The sequence below is a fragment of the Vicugna pacos genome, chromosome 25 (genome assembly GCF_048564905.1).
Source record: "Vicugna pacos chromosome 25, VicPac4, whole genome shotgun sequence".
NCBI classification, from domain to species: Eukaryota; Metazoa; Chordata; class Mammalia; order Artiodactyla; family Camelidae; genus Vicugna; species Vicugna pacos.
The window spans coordinates 36157785-36182668 of record NC_133011.1 but is presented as its reverse complement, the minus strand read 5'-3'; the positions used below and the strand labels follow the sequence as shown (position 1 = coordinate 36182668).

The 24884-nt window shown below is 46.0% G+C and overlaps 1 protein-coding gene and 1 long non-coding RNA gene across 8 annotated transcripts in view; one reads left to right on the top strand and one right to left on the bottom strand.

The window, feature by feature from the left end:
- The window catches only part of FAM135B (family with sequence similarity 135 member B), a 228955-nt gene that overhangs the window by 35727 nt on the left and 168344 nt on the right, over positions 1–24884 (top strand). For 5 of the 7 annotated variants that reach the window (XR_012064254.1, XM_072949759.1, XM_072949764.1 and 2 more), the window contains exon 1: positions 21844–21985. The exons of the other annotated variants lie outside the window; for them this stretch is intronic. The gene's annotated coding sequence lies outside the window, so the exon portion shown is untranslated. Of the gene's footprint in view, positions 1–21843; positions 21986–24884 lie in introns of those variants that run through there. 7 annotated transcript variants of the gene reach the window in all.
- Positions 14973–21751, bottom strand: LOC140689178 (uncharacterized). The gene is made up of 2 exons (XR_012064065.1): positions 21431–21751; positions 14973–15255 (listed from the first exon to the last, which is right to left on the bottom strand). It is a non-coding gene; the product is annotated as an uncharacterized lncRNA (long non-coding RNA).

Genomic DNA, 24884 nt, shown 5'->3' with positions numbered 1-24884 from the left:
ACTCGAAAGACAGCAGAGAATGAAGCGAGCCCAAGAGCGGCGTCAGCACACAGCTTCTGTAAACGGCTAGACAGACGGTGAACCTTTTGGCTTGGGTCTCAGGCCACGTGCCTCTGTCACAGCTGGTCAGCACTGCTCCTGGAGTGGGAAAGCAGCCCTGGTTGGTATGGAAGTGAACGGCTGTGACTGTGTTCCAATAAAGCTTTATTTAAACAGACAGGCTGTGGGCATGAGATTCTCTGGGCACGTCTACTCACTCCCTTTTCCAGGAAATCCTTTCCAGAGTCTACTCCCCATAGTGACCTTTAACCATTATATCTTGAACCATAATCCTTTCATCTGGCTTACATAAGATTCTCCCATCATGCCTCAGAGCCCCGTCTTTTAATTGGTCATTTAGATTCCGGTCAGAGTGCATTCACTTTTTTTAAATTTGTTTTCTTGTTGAAGTAGAGTTGATATATAATATTATATAAGCTACGAGTGTACAATATAGTGATTCACAATTTTTAAAGGTTATACTTCATTTATACTTATAAAATATATGCTGTATTTCCCATGTAGTCCAGTATATCCTTATAGCTTATTTTATACCTAATCGTTTATACCTCTTAACCCCCTACCTCTGTGTTGCCCCTCTGCCTTCCCACTGGTAACCACTCATTTGTTCTCTGGATCTGAGTCTACTTCTTTTCTTGCTATTTTACTAATTTGTTGTATTTTTTAGATTCTATATATAAGTAATATCGTATGATACTTGTCTTTCTCTGTCTGACTTATTTCATGTAGAATAATGCTCTCTAGGTCCATCCATGTTGCCAAAAATGGCAAAAAATCCTTCTTTTTTAAGGCTGGGTAGTATTCCACTGTGTGTGTATGTGTGTGTGTATATATACATAGCATCTTCTTTATCCAGTCATCTGTTGATGTACGCTTAGGTACTTCCATATTCTGGCTATTGTAAATAACACTGCTATGAACTGTGGGGGGTGTGTATCTTTTTGAATTAGTGTTTTTATGTTTTCCGGACATATACCCAGGAGTGGAATTGCTGGGTCACATGGTAGTTCTATTTTTAGTTTTGAGAAACCAGAGTGCATTCATTTTTGAGTCTGTTCCTTTAGTCACTCAGTACATATTGAGCTCCTGCCATGTGAGGGGCTGCCATTGCGCCATTTTGTTTAGCGAGGAAACCTATAATGCGTAAGCCATTTTACGCTCATAGGAATATATAATTTATATGTAAAGTTGATGATTGTCTTAAATATTTTAAAGCAGAGAGATCCGTATAAAAGGAAATATGAATGTCAAATCCCTGCTCAGAACCCCCCAGCGCCCCCACCCCCCACCGTGCCATCAACTTCGCACAGACAGTAATCTCCTGGGACACTGGAAACACCGGAGCTGTTCACTGCCCTTCTTCCAAGTTGACTTGTTGAGCCTTGTTTATTACTTTGCTAGGCCTACCGTGACAAAATGCCACAGATCAGGTGGCTTAAATCACAGACATTTGTTTTCTCACAGTCTTGGAGGCTGAAGGTCCAAAATTAAGGTGTCAGCAGGGTTGGTATCTTCTGAGACCCCTCTCTGTAGCTTGCAGAGGGCTGCCTCCTCCCTGGGTCCTCAGAGTCTCTCCTCTGTGGGCCTTTGTCCCAGTATCTCTTGGCCGGCAGACTTGTTCTTAAAAGGACATGAGCCACATTGGATTAAGGCCCGCTCTAATGGCCGCATTTTAACGTAATCACCTCTTGGAAGGCCCCATCTCCAAATACAGTCACATTCTGAAGTCCTGGAGGTTGGGGCTTCGATACGGGATTTTTGATTGGAGGGATGTCTAAGTCAACCTGGGCTGTGCTAACAAAACACCATAAACTAGGGGCCATATCACTGTGGGAACTTGTTTTTCCCAGTTCTGGTGGTGGACGTCCAAGGTCATGGTGCCAGCATGGTCGGGATCTGGTGAGGGCCCTCTTCGGAGCTGCAGATGGCTGACTTCTCATGGCCCCCCACCTGGCAGAAAGGGAGAGCCCTGGGCTCTTCATTCTCTTATAAGGGCACTAATCCCCTCCTGGAGGCTCCACCCTCATGACCTCACTCAAACCTGATTATCTCCTGAAGGCTCCACCTCCAAACACCACCCCCCTGGGGATGAGGCTTCAGCATTGAAATTTTGAGGGGACACAGACATTCAGTGCATAGCCAGGGGGCACGACACAGACCATGGCTCCGTAGAAAGGCTCAGGATCTGAACTTCAATGCCCATCTCTGGGTGATGGTGGTTTGCGTATTACACACTGAGAGACTCTGGCCTAGACAGCACGCCGAGGAGGACCCCATGGGGCCTCCCGCGCTCTGTGCAGGTTCCTCATGGATGCAGCCATCAGGTGTGTCCGTCTTCCTGGTTCCCCATGTCTCTGGGCCCTTGCCACCCTCCTTACATCTGCGCACCCTTTTGTCTGGTTCCCAGTCACCTTCCAAGGTCTAACATGGACCTGGATGCAATCCCCTCTTCTTTCCAGAGACATCTTGGCTATTCTTTGATTACACTCTATTTTAAATTCTCCATGAAAGCTTACTTTGTATTCCTTTTATTTCTCCTTTTATATCTTCTTTGTGTCCCAGTTTTATTCTCCCCAAAGCTCTCTAGAAAGATTTTTCTGGCCCTTCAATTGTTTCATCTTTCCATGTCAGAGATGAGAGAAGTGGGTGAAGACTCAGGAAGGGGGTGTGGCTCATGTGTACACCCCCCAGTTTCCCTTTCATCTCCCTGAGTGCCGGTCTGTGCCGAGCAGGACTCTTAGAACATGAGTGTCCTTTCATTCTCTCTCTGATGGGGGAACGTGTGCTTCTAAAGAGCTTCAGAGGACTATGGGGAAACCGTCTTTTGGTGGATATTCCACTGAAGATGAAGGCTGGGAAGGCTTTGTAGTCATCTGGTTTTACCTGGGAGTTAGCGGAGCTGCTCATAGGAGACCCAGATAAACCCACTGCTCACAGGCGCCGTGACTAGGGCACAGGGGCTGCCCCTCTTAGGGCCAGATGATGCCGCCTCTCCAGGCTGGGAACCTGGGTTACACAGAAGTGGCTAACACCTCTTAACCTTGCCGTCCCTCAGTAGAATGCTTTCTCCCAACTCCCTTCACCATCTGTAGAAATGCACTTAGTTTTGGCAAAGTGCAAATCTGACAAAGGATTAAGAGGATTACCGTCTTTGTGGATCACAATTAGCAGTTAGTTCCTTCCGAGGAGCTGAATGTCTGCAAAGCCCGCGAGTTTCAGCTGCATGCCCAGTGACGGGCATGAAGGTTTAAAATCTAAATCTGGAGATTTTCTTTTTCTTTTTTCTTTTTGCTTTTGGGGGGTTTTGTTGCTAAAACAATAATGTAAGAGAGACCCGCTGAGCCCTGGCTTTCACTCAGGCCGCTTGCCCGCGTGGGTGCCGTTGTGTTGCTGACTCGCTTGCACGTCCTTTCAACATACATTTGCTGAGCGCCTACTATGTGCCAGGTCGTATTCGATCCTGATGCACTGTTTTGAGTCGATCCCCTATTTCCTCCATTTTATAGAGATTGAGGCTCAGAGAAGTCACACAAAAGGGCAAACCTTTCGTACGTTGTAGAGCTGGCATATGGGTGGATGTATCTGACTTCAGAGCCCGCATACATAGCCTCCATTCTTGGCCACCCCAGCAATCCAGCAATGACTCAGCCCACACAACAATGGTCCCCACTGGCAGTCATGGATTAGATTGGATACTTAGAGACGGTGTTTCCATAACAGTGACATTCCTTTAGTTGCTTCCTGTCTCTTTCCACTCTTTGACTCACCCATACATCTATCCACCCATCCACCCACCTCCTCATCTGTTCACGAGGACAGTGATGCCAGGCAAGAGGCAGAGTCAGCATTTAGATGTAGTTGGTCTGTTGGGTTTAAATATTTCTCCCTTCCTTAGCTGCCTCATCTGTAAAATGGGGATTATGATAAAAATAAGCATAAATGATAATAATAACCTACCTCTTACGTTTGTTGTGAGGATTAAATGAAGTTATATGCGTAAAACCTTTAGAACAGCGGCTGGCACTTTGTACTGCTTATTATGTCATTACATTTCTTATTGTTATTTCAACTGTATTATACCCAATTTCACATAGTTGGCTGAAACTTACTAAGAGAGTCTGTCAAACCAACTGCTTGGAACTTCTGGAATGTGAGACCCTGGTTACTTTGGATTTCCACGGCTGAGACCTGTGACAGTTGTGCAGGCAAGGTCCTGCTGTTTTTTTGTTTCTCTGTCTGTGGCCAAAGAATTTGCTGAGCAAATGGGCAGAACCAGCATAACTGCTTGCAGACGTGGTTAACGTCCGAAGTCCTTCAGAAGGACCCGTCTACCAACAACACTGTTTCTGTTGGATTTGAAGCAATCTTACTCCCACATTAAAATAGATCCCCCAAGGGCATCCTCTTTCTGAAGGTCACATGGTTAACTCCTAGTTCCCACATTTACTCCCGAATGGACTGGACAAATCACTCAATGAGGCTGAATCCCAGTTCTCTCCTTTTTACTCAGTGCTTGTTCGGTTTCTCAGATTTAAGTGAGATCATTCATTTACTCGACATGTTTGTTGAATGTCTGCTGTATGCCAAGCCCTGGGTGAGACTGATAATACAGGGTTAGGAATGGTGAGCAGAGTTCTTGTTTCTGAGGAGACGACACTCTTGTGGAGAACACAGGCTATGTATGGGGACCTGTAGCAGAGTACCTGGCACATAGTAGATCCACACCAATGAGTTGTTCTCATCCTTGCTGTTTCCAGGCTCAGTGATGCTCTCTGTCTGTGAAGGCACATGGCATCAGAGTGAAGCTTCTCCAGTGGACTTGATCTATGGGTACAAGGGTCCTTTTCTTTTTATTGTGAAGTGTTGAGTGATGGAGGAAGAAAGCAAGACCTGAGAACTTCTCCTGGTTCTGCACTGTTTGCTTGATAACATCAAGACAATTCTATAATATGTTTCTTCATCTGTTTGATGAGGTGGTTCAGATAAATATAAACGCCCTGGTCCCTTCCAGGGGAAGATGCTGGAATTTGGAAGCCCTGCCAGGGGAACTCACACTGTAAATCCCTCAGCATTCCAGGGAGGGCAGTTATTTTCCATTTGATGGATGGAGGAGAAAATGGGACACTGACACATGGCTGTGTTCCAGTCATCCACTTTCCTTCTGGCTTGGCCCATTTCTCGGCCGGGAGAATTGGCCTTGGAAGAAAACCTTGGCCAACTCACTGGCGTAAACACTTAGGCTGCTTGTCGCAAAGGGATTCTCGAAATCATTCTTTCCGTTTTTAAAAGAAGTGGACTTAAAAGGACCTATCCTGCAGGTACCTTTCCTTTCTCTTGCCCGAGTGGAACTGGTCTCCCCTTCTGCTGCCTGTCGGGACTAACGCGGCACCTGCCCGTTGAAGTCAGAACGCGTGACTCCTGGGCATAGCTCTCCCGTCTGTGTTACGGTGGGAAACACCACTCGGCCTCCCTGAGAATCAGAGTCTCCTTCAGGGACGTGAGGAGAGCGGAGAGTTGCCAAGACAGCAGTGAAGATCCTCCTGCTTTACGTAGTTTGTACCTCACCTGATGGAGGTGGTACTGTGGCAATCTCCATTGTGCAGATACTGAAACTGTGACCCATACAGTGTAAGTCATTTGGCAAAAGTCATGACACTAAGGTGTTCTGAGTGCTGGCAGCTGAACCCAGGCAGTTGGTCTCCAAACTCACTGTCCGAACCACCACACTCCACTGCTTCTAAGAAAGGTGCTCAGGGAGGCACATGGGAGTAACCTTGACTGTGAACCCTGACCTCTAGCTTAAGGGGCTCCCCTGCCTTCTGCTCCTTTTCTGAACTGACCTTTACTATTCTGCTAATCGAGCAAATACCAGACTTCAGGGAGGAGCTCCTTTGGTTTGTAGAGCTGAGGGGTCCTGGGCACATCGAGACTGAGGGGTAAGTGATGGGCAACATTTTGCCTGTTTTACTTTCATATTATTTTTTCCCTTGGACCTAAGCAGGAGAAAAGGGGCAGTAAAAGGCAAGAATTAATTAGGGAACCTACAATAAATACGCATTCGTAAGTGACAGGTGTTTCGCGGAGGGGATATTTGCTACTAACCTCTCAGCACTGTCCCAGAACAAGCTGTTCCTAACATGGCGTTTTCACATGAAGGATTCCAAATGTGGGTGAAGGAGGACCCTCCCCGGGTGGCTGTGGTGGCTGAGGCGTTATGGAGGTGGTGAAAGCAGCCCTGGGAGTTTCTGGTCCCCCTGTCTCGCAGACTTGCGTCTTCACTCTGTTTCATTTAGTTCTGAATCAAGTCCTTTTGGTAGATGGCTTCCAAGATGGCCCAGGGTTCCCACCTCCTGATACTCTACTAGTGTGTTTGTGTAGTCTTCTCCCAAACTGACCTGTGGAATCAGTGGGATGGGGCTGAACTTCTAAGGGTAGATCCTAAAAACGCTGTACCTGCCTCCTTTCTCTCCTGGACCATCTGCTCTGGGAAAAACCAACCACCATGTAATGAGGGCACTTGAGCTTTCCTGTGGGAAGGCACATGGGAAACTGAGGCCTCCACCCAACAGCCAGCACCGACTTTCCAGGTGTGTGAGTGAACCATCTTGGACAGGGGTACTCCAGCCCCAGTGAGCCTTGACATGACCACAGCCCTAACGGACATCTTGACTAGAACTTCAGGAGAGACCCTGACCAGAACATCTAGCTAAGCTACTCCCAAGTTCCAGGTCCACAGAAACTTAGAGAGTGTTGTTTTTAAGATGCTCAGTCTTGAGATAATGTGTCACACCACGTAGATGACCAGGACAGCCTCGTCCCGATGGTGTGCCTGGAGGATTTCTGTAAAGAGACAATGGCTACTGTCACCTTTCTGCCTCTTGTGGTCACATTCAGCCTTCCTGAGCTTCTCATTCTTCCTGTGGACCTGGTCACCTGTACTTTCAAAGGTAGATTGGGTGGATGAAATAAGAAATTTGGGGTTACATGATGATAGAATTCCTATTGTGTTTATGATGTTTGTATCTACAAAGAGGTCATTCCTTTTTCAAATAGCATTCCTTTTTTTTTCTGTTTAAATGCAATTTATATCTCAGCCTCAGTCCTGGTCAGCTCCATTCACGGCCCTTTAGGTCGGGTGGGTTTCCCCGGCACAGGCCTCTCTGTGGCCTGCGCTTGCCTTTCATTCCACTTAATACAACTAAGTGAATGAATTATTTGTGTGAAGAGCAGTTGGTGCCTTTCTTACCCATGAGACTGTGAGTTCTCGTTCAGCATACATCCTTAGTGCTTGGCACATACCTGATGCGCAGGTAGTAATTTTGTCTTGTGGGTAAACTGGGGCCTCCTGGGCCCTCAGCTTATTTACAGTTAATAGATTATTGTTGAAATGACAATGGGGCAATACCAACAACAAAATGGAAGACATTAAAATATAAGAAAAGCTGCCAATGGCCATCATTAAAAAGTCCACAAATAATAGATGCTGGAGAGGATGTGGAGAAAAGGGAGCCCTCCTACACTGCTGATGAGGATTTGGTGCAGCCACTATGGAAAACAGTATGAAGCTTCCTTAAAAACTAAAATATGTGATCCAGCAGTGCTTTTCCTGGGCAAATACTGGGAAACACCTTTAATTCAAAAAGAGGCATGCTGTGCCCCAGTGTCCATAGCAGCAGTATTTACAACAGCCAAGACATGGAAGCAACCTAAATGTCCATCGACAGATGATTGGCTCAAGAAGTTACAGTATACACACACACACACACACACACACACACACACACACCGTGGAATAGTACTCAACCATAAAAAGAATAAAATACTGTCATTTGTAGCCACGTGGAATGACCTAGAGATTGTCATTCTAAGTGAAGTAAGCTAGAAAGAGAAAGAAAAATACCATATGATATCAGTTATATGTGGAATAAAAAAATGATACAAATGAACTTATTTACAAAACAGAAAGAGACAGACATAGAAAACAAACTTATGGTTACCAAAGGGGCAGGTGGGGGAGGGATAAATTAGGAGTTTGGGGTTAGCAGATACAAAATACCGTATATAAAACAGATAAACAACAAGGTCCTACTGTATAGAACAGGGAACTGTATTCAGTAGCTTGTAATAACCTATAATGGAAAAGAATCTGAAAAAGAATATATATACTTATGTATTTAGTTATATATCTATACATACATACATCTCATATATATATGTATATGAATCACTGTGCTGTATACCAAAAGCCAGCACAACCTTGTAAATCAACTATACTTCTATTGAGAAAAAGAAAGAAAAGCTCCCAAAAGAAAACACAGATGGGTGAGTGAAAAGGGAATCCTCTTCAAAATACTCATGTTCTCTCTGCTCATCTCAGCCATCTCCGTGTGGACAGTCACTGTCTCCCAAGAACTTTCTCTCTGATTCCTATTTCTATTCTATGAACCATCCATACGCCCAACCCAAGTGGTTTTGACCTTCTCTGACCCCCCTCCCAAGCTTCTGTCCTTTGTGCTGTGGCTTCTGAGCTTTCTCATGTCTCCGTTGGATTTGTTCAGGACGCTGATTCAGCTCATTAAGTCAGGTCATAGGAGAAGACTCAACACGCAAGGCTTTTTCCCCCTCAGCGGAAGCAGGAAGCCGTGGGAGGGAGACTCAGGCTGCAGTTGCTTTAGCATAGACTGAGTCCTGTGAGTACTGATCTTCAGAAGGGCTCCCCAGCGCCCCACCCTCTGCTGTCTTCGTAGAACCTGGGTGTTACCTGACATGCAGCGTATTTCTTTGTCGTTATTTTGGTTACTGTCACTGTCTCTTCCCTCCACGTGTGTTCCGGGTTCCGTGTGTCAGTTGTATCCACGGCTGTATTCTCAGAGCCCAGAGCAGTGCTGGCCATAGTCAGTGCTGATTAAGCACTTTCTCAGTGAATTGATACAGTGAATGAGGATTTTGAAAATAAAGATGTCTTGGATTGACCAATTAGCACCTTTGTGTGAGTTTTGCCTTCTAGGTTTGATGGAAGATCTCAGAAGATCACACGGTGTCTCTTTTTGTTTGCTTTTTATTTCCTGTTTTTGTTCCCTGTAGTGAAAGGCTGAGACATCTCAGTGCACCTGATACAGCATTGACTCAGTGAATTGCGTTGGTATTTCCTGGCTCCTTTTTGGAGATCCTCTTTGGAACTGATATGACCGAGTAAGAGAAAAACATATATAGATAAGTAAGTTGTTTGTGTCAGATAAACTAGATTTCAGATTCTGTCTCAGACACTTAGTAGTTCTGGAACATTTGCTTCCTGTTCTACTGTTTGGGGTTAATACGGTCTGCCTCACCCAGATGCGATGAGGCACGAGGCTCTCACTGCCTGGAATTCCGGCAGCTCATGGACTGACTTCTTGACTTCACCCAGCGCAACGAACAGACAGTTCTGTCTGGATGGAGGACCTAGTGGAGTCATTAACGCAAGCCTTAGGAGGAGTCCTGACCCGTCATCGAGAGAAGCTGTCTTCCGACTGTGAGCCACTAACTCAATTACAGGTAAAGCAAACCGTGAGGTGACGCAGGCGTGTTCTCTCGAGGACCGTTGTCTAGTTCTTTCTGACTTGTCGGTGTCATTGCATTAAAATCGATCCATTTCCCAAACCTCATTGCTGTTTTTTTCATATCAAATTACAGACCCAGCTACAGTGCATCAGCCTTCCCCTGGGGAGTGGGAACCCCTCTGCATGGCAAGGCTCTTGGACATAATATGGTTCGCCTGGTATTCATTACTCAAGGGACTTGGCGAATTGAAGATCTGTTACTTCTTACATTTTGCTTTCTGTGGAGTGTCTGGCATAATGTTCTGGCTCCCCTCCAGAATCATTTTGATTGTTTTTGTCTCTGTCTCTCCTCCTCTCTTTCTGTATAAACACACACACACACACACACACATCTATATCTACACACACCATTTTAATTTTAATTTTTGGCTTTGTTTTATTTTTCCTTTGTGTTTGATGGTGGAGGTTAGGTGGAGACAATATACTGGAAAGGTACGTCGATTCTAGGCCTGGAAGACAGAACCTCAGTCCTAGCTGGACACAGTCATTGCATTTTAAAACCCACTGAAAGCGGATGATAATAGCATCTGTGTGAGGGATAGTGTGTGTACCTGGCCCGTAACAGGTGCTCTAAACAGGTGTAGAGCGAATGAAATACAAAACACAGGAACACACACAGTGACCTCTGAAAGGTGCTCAACTGTCAACAGTTATGATTTCCATCTTCCTCACATTAACCTGATTATTTAAAAGTGGAAAACACTAGGCTAAGACTACGAAAAGCTGGATTCTAGTCATGCTACTGTGTGAAAGCGTTGTTTTAGGTATTGAATAAAGCAGCAAACAAACAAAGTCCTTGGTCGCCTAGAGCATATTTGCTAGGCGGGCAAAGAATAAAAAATAATAAGCAAATAGCGTGTTACTAGGAAGCACCCCATCTACAGAACTGGAGTGTCTCGTGATGACCTCCGGTCCAAAGGAAGCCCCCCAAAGCTCCCTCCCCCAAGGCTACATCCTCCTCTAATGTTTTGTGGCTTTCTGTGAGACACTCCCTTTAGGCTTGAAGATGCGACTCGGGCACTGAGATCACACGGTGTCATGGAATGAGTGTGGGACTCGGGACCAAGCCGGCCTTGGTTCCCCCTTGATGGTGCCATGCGTGATGAGTTACTTAACTCAGAAACCTCTTTTATTGTTCTGTGTGCTGTCAGTTTCCCTTACACCGACCAGACAGGGCCTTTATGGGATGACAGTTGCCCATGCGTGCGAAGCTGCTTTGTAATCTGGAAGAACACCACCTTTGTGCTGGTTCTCCACAAAGATTTCCCTGGGTGCACGCGCTGGGACCTTTGCCTGGGGAAGCTCCCCGTGGATAAATGAAGGCCTTCAAGCGAGCAGGAAATAATCGAATTTCTCTGAAAATTAATTGAGATCTGTGTTTTCTAAAGGTTAATGGCGTGGTGAGAGATGTCCTGAGTCAAGCTAATGTGATGGCCCACTGGTTTTTTCAGATACTAGTTATCAAACAGGAGTCCCACCTGTCACTGTTCACCTGTTTGCACAGTGGCCTCTCCTGCTCCACCCACAATTGCCAAGTCTCCATGGCAATTACAGGGGAAGAAGATCATCCCATTTAAAGGCATGGAATGCTAACAAGTAAAATGCAGCCCCCAGGAAGCTGGGTTTTAGTCGCTGCTCCATTTCATTAAGCAGTAGGACCGGTATATGCGTGGGGCTGCTGTGTGCCAGGAACCAGGCTGGACACAGACTCCAGGGAAAGAAGCCTGGGCTGCCATGCTCAGAGGGCTGGCCTTTCTGTTGGGGGTGGGGGTCGGAAGAAGATTTAAAACCAAAAATCAGTGCATATTACAGGAGCAACAACAAGTCCATGAAAAGTAGGCATGAGGTGAGGATGGGCCACCGTTCAGGATACTGCTAGTGCCGCTTCAGTGTCTTTAATGATTCCTAACTGCCCAAGATAAGGTGTAAATCCATATCATAGACTCACGGAAGGAAGCAAAAAAATCACCCACTCTTTACCCTTGGCACACTTTCTTCTACGTTGTTTATTGTCTTCATATCACTTACCAGGATTCAAAATTACGTTATTCTCTCTCTTTACACACACACACACACACACACACACACAAACGGGGAGAGGCAATGTTTTGATCCTAGACTGATAAATGAGAGCTTTGAGGGAGACTGAGGACAGGGTGCATAAAATAAGGTTTGAGAAGACCCAGATATAATAGTTTCCACTGTCAGTTGTGTGATGTAGACTGATAATCTAACACAAAGCAGTGGTAATTTATGCTGAATGTGTAACAGCAGGTCCAGGAAAGCTGGTAACTGGTTTGGGTCAATTCTAGAACCATGCCTGCAATCTAGTATGTGTTCAATCATATTCTGATTAATTAATTGATTAATTAATGCTTATACTAAGTTCCCAGGCTCCTTTAGCTGGTCTCTTTAAATACTTTGCCAGCCCCCACCCCCAGTGTAAACTTCCCTAAAACCAGTATCTTTGTGAGATAAAAACTTCCCAACCTCATAGGAGTCTCTCATTATTTTTTTCCTTTGAAGTCTAAGGGGTGTGCGAGTGCTGCAGCTGATTTTCATTGATTCTGAGCATATTTCCCATTATGTCCTTGAGCACAGTTAGAATGGCTGCTGATTCCAATACTGGGTCATCTTGGGGTCAGTCTCCATTGACTGTTTTTTAAGAATTACGTTTTTACAGATTTTCGCGGACCGAACAGGTTTGGACTCTGCCTTGGGTATTTTGAGTGTTGTGTCATGAAGGCAGTCACATTCTTCCAGTGAGTGTTTTTTGTGAACGTTCTGGTCAATGTTTTTGTTCCTGTTTCTTGGCTTGCTTGTTTAGTGGGAAGTTAACTTGAACTCAGACTGTAGCCTCCACCTTTTGGGCAGCAGCTCACATCTCAGTTCAGTTACTGTAATCTTCGTCCAGCTGCGTGGAGCCTGACGCCTCCGGGCATGGTTTTGGGGTGAGCCGAGATTTGGACAGGACGTACACACAGGATGTGTGGTCCTTTCTCTGCTGCTTTGATGTCTAGGTTGCCGCTTCGCTTTACAGAGGCTGAAGTTGCTTTGATTTCTGTCTTCTGGTCCCTCTGGCCAAAATGTTAGAGTCTTTTATCGGAGCGGTACCCTGCCCTCATGCTAAAGCCGCATCGCTAGGAAACAGGAGTGCAATCATAGGGGTGCAGTTTGAGCTCGGTTGGTAGTTTTAAGAGGAATTGGAATTTAGCTGGTATTTGCATGCCTTCAAATTCTCCTTTCTTTCACTGCCTTTTACTATTACATTTCCACTGGACTCCACAGTTTTGCCAAGGAAGCAGAATTCCAAGAAATACTGGGAAGTCTGCAGAATCCTAGCCCTTAAGTACGTAACATAGCATAGTGTCTTCTCCTAGGTGAGAGCTGGAAATTGTAGGAGCTCCGTACTTGAGAGTCCCTTGAGTAATAATCATGAAAAGATGTTATAATAAAACTTTGCATTTAAATTGCCTCTTATTCTTCAGATGTCAGAGTGCTTTACAAACACAAATTGCTGGAAACCTTTTAGGTTAATTAAAACGAGCAGATTTCCAGACAAAGAAGGTGACTCTTTTTGTGATTTTGGGTGGCTTTCTTTTTTTTCACAGGTGAGTGAATCGAGGCACAAATAAGTTCTTTAACTAGTCAAACCATGATCTGAGAACGGGTGAGTTCGGCATGAGCGCACCAGCCAGGATGCCGAGTTCCATCGCTCTGCCGAACAGTGACGCTAGTAACAGGGATTCACGAGCGCTGGTGTTCACGTAAGAGCATCCGTGCCACCGTGGGCTGGACAGCTGCCGTCAGTTGCCCGTTAGGTTTACAGTCGCATGTTGTTTCCTCCCAGTGCCTCTGTAAGCGGGTCTTCCCTTCACTTTACGCTGCTGAAACGTGGGTCTTATCTTCATTTTACAGCCCAGGAAGCTGGGGCTCAAAGCACTGAAGCAGCTGGCCATGGGTCCTCTTTCTAGGAACTAGCAGAGCTGGGTGGGGGTTTAGCTCAAGTTTGGGTTTTATGACTATACTCTTTTTTCCCCTCCAATGTCATTACCAAATGCTGTTACCTCCTCCCCCCCATTCCTAAACTCCTGAGGAATGTAATATTCTCATCAGAAACAGCAGCTCATCACAGTCCTGCTGACCTGCAGTGGTGGGTCAGTATTGGGGGTTAAAGGTGATGAAAGGCTATTGGCAGAAGTCGGCACGTGGGGTCCTGGCAAAACAAACTAAGGCGTTTCGACCTCATTCTGTCTATGCATCATCCCGTCTGCCAAGGCTAATCAGGTCCCAGAGGCAAAGGGAAGGAGATTTCCATGATCCTGATTGTATGTTAAGGCAGACCCTGTGGGAGACCCATTCCTAAATGTTAGCCTCACAAACTGCACCAGGGAGATTCTTGTCTTCATTACACAGAGTAAGAAACTAAGACTTGGAGCAAGGAAAGGGTTTTCCCAAGGTCACATAGCCCTTAAATAACATCACCAGCTTGTTTAATTCCAAGACATTACAGTTCCAGTTTGCACACTGTTTACAGAGTCACATTCAAATCAGATCCGATGGCTAAATGGGTCTGAATCCAGCATGCCCACCTGTGTCCGCGTACTGCGTAAGGGTTTCTGTTCAAGGTGGACACATGGCTGCCAGGTTTGCATTTGGAGACGATTGTGATTTCCAGCTTAGTCACACCAGCAGAATCCAGGAGCACCCCCACGTTTCCATCACGCCCCCATACCAGCCTGGGCATGTTTGTATTACCCACAGCCTCGCCCAGACATCAGCCCCGTAGTGTCCCTTTGCTCTTCTAACTTACGTTTTGTTCATAGAATTGCTTATGAAGCCAAGATTCCTTCCTACGCCACAGTCTTTGATTTCACGAGAAGCAGGTTGATGTGATGGGAGCACAGACCAGACTGCCATGTGCATTTCACAGAAAGCTGTACTTAGGATGCAGTGGCCACTAGTGAAAACCAGCAGACACTTTGATCCTTGCTGTCCAACCCAAATAAATACATTTCAACATGTATTTCCGTAGAGTAAGCCGCTTCTCCACGCTGCATTCCCATCACTGTGCTTAGTCATGGTAACAACACATATAACATCAAAAACAGGGCAAGAGTGTTTTCCAGGGAAATTGAAGACATGCCCATTGTAAGTGGGATCTTTTCACCAGTTCAGATGTATTGGTCCTACTACGTCATGGCCAGTGAACTTCCCTTCTTGTGGTTCTCTCATCATTTTATCACCAAGGGCGTTGCTTGGTCCTGTGTTGTCACAGCTAAGGCAAGCATGAAATTACACGTTCCCTGTATGTCAGGTTGCGTGAAGGTCCTGGAGACCAGCCCCACCTCTTTAATGACACTGTTATTACAAAGTAGGATACACCAGCCCACCCAGTACAGCAGGGCGTGCAGACTGTCACAGATGGTGTAGCCCGAAGGGACAGGAGATGTGGTAGAAAGTTCAAACAGCCCTGGTCGACATGGCAGTGCTGACAAGGTGGTTCTGAAGTATCTGCGGAATCCAGACCGCAGCCTGCAGCTGTGCACTGGGGTAGCTTCCTGCAGTTCGGCGGGGGAAACAGATGAAGTCTCTCCTATAATTTTTAAACAAAAGGGCAACGTGACTAAAGCGGTGGTTTAGAAAGATCACTTGTAGAGCAGAGCAGGGGGCAGTGTGTGGCCTTCAAATATGTGTTTTGATCAGTTTATGTGGATTTATTTAGAAATGTTTATTGTGGACCTGATTCTTAGAGAAAATTGAGACAGGGTGAGATAATGTAGTTGAAAATACATAACTTTCAAAACTCTAATGCATAAGCTATTTCTAGATATTGTTACTGCATTTGATAATTAACGTTTAATGTAAGAATGTTATTCTTGCATTTTAGTAAGTAACAAACTAGTAGCATTACTGTCTTTGACTGCAGCAGCGACACTGCTCTTGAAGCTGGTAAAATGAAGGTGGCACCCTCGGTTCCCGCGTGATCAGGAGGCATCAGTGGGATGTCGGGATGGAGGCTGGAGCATGGCTTCAGCTGGACTTGGGAGAATGAAAGCTCTAAGAGCAAGGGAAGGGATTGTGGCTGGAGGGCCCTGTGGTCAGTGGCAGGTGGTGGGACTGCTCAGGGCGTGTCGTGGAGCTGGGAGGTTTCCATTCTGGCTGGAGCCACTGTTTGGTAGTTACGTGACAATGGCCTAGACCCCTCACCTACCTGAGCCATGCGTTTCATGTTAACTCTAAGATACCAGGCTTGGCTGGTATCTCCAACTCATATCCAGTTACAGGTTCAGAGATGACTAGCTTTCCAAGTGCTAATGCAGTGTCCTAAGAGGACGGTAGACAATAAATGTCATAGACCTGTCGGGGAGTGCTGTGAATGTCACTTTCAAAGGGAACCACACCATGGAGTCACCCCTTCTTGTGCTGTGACCTGGGGGGTGGGCAGGAGCATCAGGACCCTGGGATTTGGCGTCTGCGCACTGTAACAGTAGCCTCATCTGCTGCTGCTTACCAGGTGTGTGATCCTGGGCCAGTAAATTACTATAGAAGCTCCAAGTTCCTCACTCTTCCCCTTTCCTTTCCTTTTCTTTTCTTTTTCTTTTTTCCTTTCCTTTTTTTCCTTTAATTTAAGCTTTCCTGATCATTCTCCCTTCCAAAGAAAATGAAAGCTCAGAATTGAATAAATCCAAGAGCTGCAGAAACAACATTAGATTCCTATTTAGACAGCAATGGATTTTTTTCCCCTGGGTAAGAAAAATTATACATTTGCTTCTAAAATATGAAGAGTGGTGATTATGATTCATGCACGCATGATTCACAGAGAAGGCTGGAGCTAAAACACAGCTAAACTAATAATATTTCGCCCTTGTGACTAAAGCTCGTCTGAGCTTAGAATGCGTAGCCAGAGTCAGAGCAAAGAATCCCAAGGACAGTTTTGCTGAAGCTTTGCCTTCGTACCAGGGGCGCGGGCAGAGAAGGTTGCTTTCTCACAGCCCGCCTCCCCCAGGGGGTGCGTTGGGACCATGTGAAGCGGTTCCCTTCTCTTCCCCCGACTGAGTTTCCAAGTATGATTGATTCTGGTAACAAAGCCTAGAGCCAGACATCCTCCTCTGCTGTGAATTATTGCAGCAGCTCCTCACGGGTGCCCCGACCTGTTCTGTCTCCCCTTCCCCGGCAAACCTGTTCTCTCTCTTCTTCCTGAAGTGAATGCTTAAAGCATCGGTCAGCTGAGCGGCTGAGAAGAAAGCTCATAGACTGGGGCATTTGTCATTTTCTCACCATATGACCCTCAGCCCCCTAACCTTGCCGAGCCTGCGTTTCATCATCTATGAAATAGAAATGACATCCATTTAGCCGTCTCTTTATGAGGAGTCAATGCATATCAGAGAGCTTTCGCTGTTCCTGAGGCACAATAGGTAATCAGAAGCTGTGTGTTCAGTGGTTTTTTATTGTCAGAAAAAATCAGACCTAATTTGCTTGGGAGTTTTGAGGTCCTCCACGTGTGTCCTTCCCCTTTCACTGTCTGGATGCTGCCCACTGCTCCCCTGCCTCCGCCTCCCTGCTCTGACTTTGCACTTTCACCATCAGAGTCTTCCAGGAACTGATGCTTGAATGGGGCCCATTGTCTTTCCTTCTGTGTGCCTTTTGATTGGGTGCTTGGACTGTTGCCAGAAAATGAAGGCCTTCTGGGGCCACTTCAGCCCCAACAAATGAAACAAACAGCACCACTGCTGTGTCTAATTCAGTGCACGTTCCTCAGGGATGTGCTACGTGTTCATGCTGTTAGAGCTTATCACGGTAGCCCTGGGTCTGAATCAGATACGGCCTCTCGTCTCACACAGTGTACCTCCTGGGAGGAGAAGAGAAGGCAAAACTCACCCACCCCATGTGTATACCGAGGAGACTGAGGAAAGTACCAAGACCGGCCGGGGAAGAAGGTTTGCATGAGGCAGGGGGCACATCTGGTCTGGAGGACGTGACCAAAGACTTCCGGGAAGACCAAGACGTGAGAGACGTGCTGAAGAGCAGGTGTAATTTCAGCAGGCAGCTTGGAGTCGTGGGGGCCACACACAGGCTTTGGATCCAGAGAGAGGGCCTTTGAATACCGGCCCTGCTCCTCACCAGCAATTCGCTGTGCCCGCAAAGCCCCTTCACACCATGTTTTTAAGGCCGGCTCCTGTTCTGTCATTCAGGGCTGTGCTCAGATGTCACGTCCTCTGAGTCCTTGTCTGAACACTCTTTCTGAAGGAACAAAGGACCCTTTTGTCATCCATTATTTCTCTTCATATCAGACACTGTAGGTGTCTGGTTCTCTCCGATGTTGCCCCCCATTATTTTGGGTGAGTACCCCTCTGAAATGTGATTTGGGAGAGAGAGACCCTCCGCCCAGCTCCAGGGATGCTCCTGATTGGCATCCGTCCGTTTTGTTCGTCCCCTCCCTTTCCAGTGGCTGACTCAGGGACGGCTGTGTGACTCAGTCCTGGACAGTGGGGTGTGGGGCATTGTGGGGACCTCGGGAAGGATGGTTCTCCCTCCCAAGAGAGGCAGTCTCGAGGGGCTGTCTCTTCTTCTGTTGTTGTGTCAATACGTGGACTAGCTGGAGCCACCTTGCAGATCTAAAGGGACCAGTGTTGGATAAAACCATAACCCAAAAGCCACAGGATGAAAAGACGAATGAAGCCTGAGAAACGACCCAGGGCATGACGTCATCGTCCTCTGAATCTTGAGTTACTGTGTGTGTATGTGGAGGGGAGGGGACCCGGTAAAGACATTTGTTACATTTCTGTATTGTTTAAGCCAGAGATAGGAAATCTTTTATGATTTGCTAGCCTGTGACCTGTTACAAGTACTCAAGACTGTAATTGCATCATGAAAGCAACCAGAAGAATATGTAAACACGCGGGTGTTGGCTGTGCCCCAGCAATACATTTTCACAAAGCAGGCGTCAGGCCAGGCCCGTGGGCCAGCACTGGTTTAAGCCATTGACTGGGAATTATCTGTTTCTTTCAGCTGAAGCCTGACCCACTAACGCATTTTCTCTTCCTTCACCCAGGCCCATTTCCTTAAATGCCATATTACAGGAAACTAATTATTTCCTTGTTTGCCAATTTAGTCTGTCACTAGAAGGTATGTTCCACTGTGACAAGGGTGCGTTTCCTCTTCCCCAGCGCTTGGCATGGACGAGGAGTTCCAGGAGCGTGTGAGGGGTGTGCAGACCAGTGCATGAACCTGGGCAAGCTTACTCATCTCTTTGACTTTGAGTTTCCCCATTTTCAGTAATGATAACAAATTTGTTGGAGTTCGAGATTTGCAGATACTAACTACTCTGTATAAAATAGATACACAACAAGTTTCTTCTGTACAGCACAGGGAATGGTATTCAATATCTTGTAGTAACCTACAATGAAAAGGAACATGAAAAGGAATGCATGTATGTATATGGATGACTGAAGCATTATGCTGTGCACTGGAAACTGATGCAACGTTGTACATTGACGATACTTCAATAAAAAACAATTTTTAAAGGTTAATGGTAGTATTAGCTGGAGGCGAATATAAATCCCGGTGTATACCTGTTGTCTCCACATAGTTGCACAAAGCCGCCCCTCCCGCTTTCACTCTCAGAAGTCTCCCAAATTGGATAATAAATGAAACGGTCCCCCTAATAACAGCAACTGCCTGTGGAGCCTTGCTCTGCGTGGGGCAAGTGTTAAACTCATTTTGTGTGTTACTTTATTTACTCCCTTTGGAAATCTCATGGGATAGCTGCTGTTATCCACATTTCAGAAGTGAGGGACCTGAGGCCCAGAGAGGGAGATAACGTGTTCATGGACACACAGCTGATGGCAGAGCTGAAATGTCTGACTCTGAAGAATGTGGCTCTAACCATTATGCTCCAGAAGACTTCATTTCCATAGGTACGTGGAATGATATCTCCTGCCCTTTGCAAAGTGACCTCACCCGTCCCCTGTGGAGAGCCAGAACCTCTTCCTCCTCCCTTTAAAATCTGGGTCAGCCCTCTCACCTGGCTTGAAGAATCGGATGTAGCTGAAGGGCTGCCCTTTACCTTCCAAGCCTGGGCCTTAAGAGATCTGAGCTTCCACCGTCACCTTCTAGGGTGGTCCCTCTTGCCGACCAGCACCAACCTGGACTCTGACAGCCCCACTGGGCACCATTTTGTGCATTCCAGCCACGATGGAGAGCTCCCAGGCTGGGCACGGGGCCACATGGCTGAGATCTGTGCACTTTCCTGCTCCACGGAATTGGGAAGTATTATTTCAGGGATAAATTGGAATATAAGTTAACATATGTAAAGCATCTATCCCAGAGCCTGACGCACTGATGACAAACAATAAACAGCAACTGATTATGATGGTGATGCCATTATTGTTAGTGGAGGGACGGACAAAGCATGAGAGTTAAAAAGAGAAGCCTTTGAGGTGGTGGCACGTGGCACCATGGGCACTGAGAGATTAGGGGTGCTCTGGACAGGCTGATGAGGTGGGAATTCCAGGCAAACAGAACAATCTAGGCCAAAGCCAAGTGCAGAAACACACAGGGTGATTTTGGGATGAGTAGGGGGCTACTATAGCCAGAATGAAGGGTGCATCAAAGCAACACAAATTGACACATGGGGATTTATCAGGGCATGATATAAAAATCTCTTTAAAGACCGCATTCTGCAGCTAGGTTGGCATAGCTGTGTGATGGGATATGTAAAAATCTGATTGTAGTGGATGCTGCCATGTTGTTTTCCCCTCTGTGGGACACAGTGAAGGGACGGCATTGCTGAGGCTCACTCACTTACTGCAGGCATTTATTGTGCCAGTAAATTGTTGCAATCTGTTTTCCAATTTAGTTCTCACATCTACTTTGTGAAGGTAGATCTTGTGACTGTGTCTTACAGATCAAGGCTCAGAAATTTTAACTTCTGTCTTTGATAATGTGTTTTCATCTCAGGATAAAACATAAGGCTTTTGGAAAAATCAAGTTAAAAAGCATATCTCAATATGTTAGTGCCATGGAAGAAACTTTAAAAAAATAATTGAAATAATACACACTTGTATAATTTCAACGGATTTTTGTCAAAACTCAAAAAATCTGTTTAACCAGCACCTGAATCAAGAAACAGAACATCGTATGAGCTCCCCCAAATCCTCTTTGTGCTTTTCTGAAAATAACCCCAAGCCACTGCCGAGGGTAGTTACCATCCTGACTTCTGACACCTTAGGTTATCGTCTTTGACTGTTTTTGAACTTTGTAGAAATAGGATTATATGGTATGTATTCTTTTGCGTTTGCTTCTTTTGTTCAAACATGATTGTGCAATTCATGCATATTTCTGTGTATAGTAGTATTTTACCATTAAGTGTCCAAAGTATGAATATGCCAGAATTCATTTACCCATTCTGCTAAGATTTGTGTACTTCCCAACTGGAATATTACAAGACATGATAAGAACATTCTTCTACATGTCTTTTAACGCACATGTATAGGCATTTCTGTTGAGGGTGTTACTAAGGAAGACATAGCTATGGTATAGGGTATGTGCATATTTAGTTCTAGTGAATATTGCTACATAGTTTTCCAAAGGGGTCCTATCAGTTCACACTTGCTCCAGCCATCCATAGAAGTTGCATTTATTTCACATCCTCACACACTTGGCACTGTCTGCCTTTTTCAGTTTGACCATCTGGTCAGTATGAACTGATAACAACTTATGATTTTAATTTTCATTTGTGAGATTGTAAAGAAGTTTAAGCACCTTACCACATGATTCTTGGTCTCTTGGCACAGTGTTTTGATGTATGATTTGAGGCGTAGGTTCCTTTCTTGCTGTTCTTACCAGATTGTACAACAATTCTCCAGTTGCTGTGAACTCTTGGTTGCCGTGAACTAAGCCTCATTCCTTTGTGTGCCTTCAGCACCAAGGACAGTGCCTGCCAAACAGTTTTGTTTGACTCAAGCTCAAGGTCCACGTTGAATAAGAGAGGAAGGGAGGATGGAAAGCGGAGACTGGTGGATGCTGACCCTGGGTTCTGACGCTCTAAAGAGGGTGAATAAGGCTTAGCTGACTCTTCCGTCTCCATTGCGCCGGAGCCATTCCAAATGGAACGCTCAGTGAAGCCAATGAGTGAAGCCCTTCTGAACAATGGGCATTCTGTAAGGGAGCACCCCTGCAAGGGATACAGCTGCATTCCCTCTGACCAGTTTTTGGGGTGCAAGAATGGGCTCTGTCTCGCCTCCCTCTGCCATCATGTCTCGTGTATGTGGAACCTTACTCAGAGAAATGCTTGATCTTCCAGCTGCACTTGATGCTTCTGAGTAAGTGCTTGTGGCTGAAATACAGTGCCTAAAACATAGGCGCTTTGAGATCCAGTCCCACTTTTCATGTACTCTGAGTTTTCGTCAAGTTACTTTCCCTCTCTGAATCTTTTCCAGGTTTAATATCGGAGTGACCTCATGCACCTCAAAGGTCTTTATAAGGATCAAATAGTCCGTGAGTGTAAAATTACTCAGGAGAGCTCCTGGTAACTACTTATCGCTCACTCAAACCCAGATCTTATTATTAGTGGTAATACTTGCAGTGTGTGATTTTGAGATTCAGTGAAAGATAATAATGACCATGTTTGCCCAACCAGGCTTTGGGATGCATTTGTGATGGACATATTTTGAAGTAAGAGACAAATCAATGCAGTAGATTCTGGCTAACTGAGCATTGCAAAGCTTATGTAGTGCCAATGCATAGTAAGTATACTTTGAGAAGCTACCTGAGAAATAATATCCATAAAAAGGAACGTGATGCATGTCTCAGAAAATGTTGTGGCCAAGGGAAGGAAGAGGAGGTTGCCTGGAAGGCTGGCCTGAGAGATAAGGCTAAGGAAATGCATTGAAGCCAAGTCAGAGAGGGCCTTGGGTGCTATGCTGAAGAGATGGACTTCAGTTTATAGACGTTGTGAAGCCAGTGGAAATATTTAATAAAGGAGTAAGTAGATAAAGCCATTTTTCAGAGGATGGGCCTAAGGGGAGCTGAGGGGTTAGAGTTAAGTTACTGTATCACTGTCATTCATTCTTAGACTCTGGAGAGTAAAGGATTTCCCCTGGGACAATGTCCTCTTAATTAGCTCTTTGCACTAACGACCTCTAGACCTTCTGTCTTCAGCCACTTAAATCATTGATGATCTCCTGCAAAGTCATCTTCAGCTTTGCCCTTTAGGAAGCTTTATGGGAAATGGAAGGAGCTCTGGTGTGAATTAGAGACTTGGGTCCTGGCTTGCTCCCCGCTGCTGCCTTGCTGTGTCCTGGGGCATCTCTTCACCTCCCTGGGTTTCAGTTCCAAACTTTATATTAAGAGAGCTGGCCTGACATGTTCCCCACTGGGCAAAGATTCTGTGATGAAATCCTTTGTCACTGTCACCACAGAGAGCTAAACTGGGATCTGTGGTGCGTCGCAGGAAGTTCAGGGTCAGTTTGACATCGTAGGCAGGAAACTGCTACTTACTGCACACCTGCTCTGGACCAGATACTGTGCAAGGCCCTTAACTCATGGTGACATAGCTCACCGACACAGGCTTACAAGAAATACAGCTGATTTTTCTGAGATTGAATCTCATTTCTAGTCTAACCTCCAAGTCATAGATAACAACCATCACAGAATCCAGAATCTCTCCTCCCTCTTCTGTGCGGTTGAAGCCAAGTTCATGGGCCTGCATAAAGTCACAGAATTGGAGGTGGAGATGGAGGGTGGGAGACTGGCCATTTAACTCTTGATTATTACCTGCCCTCCCCAGCATGTTTGGAGTTTTATATCTTCCTGTAAGATCCTGAGTCATTAGCTTCTCACCCCCTATCCCAAGGACTCCTTCCACCTCTGTCTCAGTGGCTCCTTTGTAAGGTCCTTCTGATAGGGCACCAGCCAGCCTAGGAAACCTGGGGACTTGTGTCGACCCAGGGATGTTGACCCAAGCTTGACCCAAGGATGAGGACACAGATGCACTCTGCAGAGATTCCTCCGAGTCATCTGGGGGTTCTGATTCTCTCTTTAGAACAGGGATGCTCGGCCAGGTTTGAGGGTGGGGAAGGAGCATGGGGCCTCTTAGCAGGGAGTGCACCAGAGGCACAGCCATCTCCACTTCCTCTCCAAGTCTCTCTCAAATGGACCCATTCCAGTGAAACTTAAGTCGTTTCTAGGTTGGGGAGGGGGAAGAATAGGTTACAATATGATCTTCTAAAGTTACTATGTAGTCAAAATTCCTAGACTTTTGAAACTCCAAAATATTTGCCACCAGATTGCAATCTTTCCCCTTAGATTCAAAAGTGTTTTGAAACTTAAACTCAAGGACCAGCTTTGCTCTTTTTATGCCTGCAGTTCCGATGTGCGATCTCTCTCTGGAGGTGGGGGATGCAGGCTGCCCCGTGGCCCCCAGTGGCAGGGAGTGCAGGGACAGCAGTCCGTGTGGAAGAAAGCGTCTGTTTATATTTCAGAGTTTTACTCCACTCACATGATCGCCTGTAATCATCACTGCTACCTGTGATGTGTGGCCCTGCAGGCACATGATGGTTTTGATTTTATAGATGAGGAAACGGAGGATTGGTGGGTAGGTGATTTGTCACAGATCACAAAGACATGAGCATCTTCTGTATTCATTACTTAGGTGGAAACCGAATGAGCTCTTTTGGGTGGTACTGAGATTCCAGTTTTGTGGTGTGTGCATGCATGCGTGCACACTCACGTACGAATGTACGTGTTTGTACGTGTTCATGTGCACGTATATGTACATGAACTCTGTGTGTGTGTGCGCGCACGCGCGTGTGCGTGCACGGGCATAAGGGATTTTAAGTAGATTGAATTATTAAATTACATAGCAGTCCCTCAGTGTTTTAAAGTCTGATCCGTGGAGACATTTCTCGGGTTATAGAACTTTGGGTACTTTATGTTCTTGTTCTGGGGAGTAAAGCTAGCACGGGAGGCGGGGGGCTGGGAGGGGAGGACTGCTGGTTTAGGCAGGGTGAAGAGGGAGGTGAAAAATGCTTGTCGCCATCTCCCCAGATCTCCTCTGTGGTTTCACCCCGTCATCTCACAAGCTCTCCAAGGCATGAGGGCAGCCGGATCTTGGCCTTGCTGGGTAACACCGGTGACCGACCGGACGGTGGGCTCTGTGTGGAACTGGTTGAAAGAGTCGGTGCTTTTATTCCGTCTCCTCTTTTCCAGCACAGAAATGAG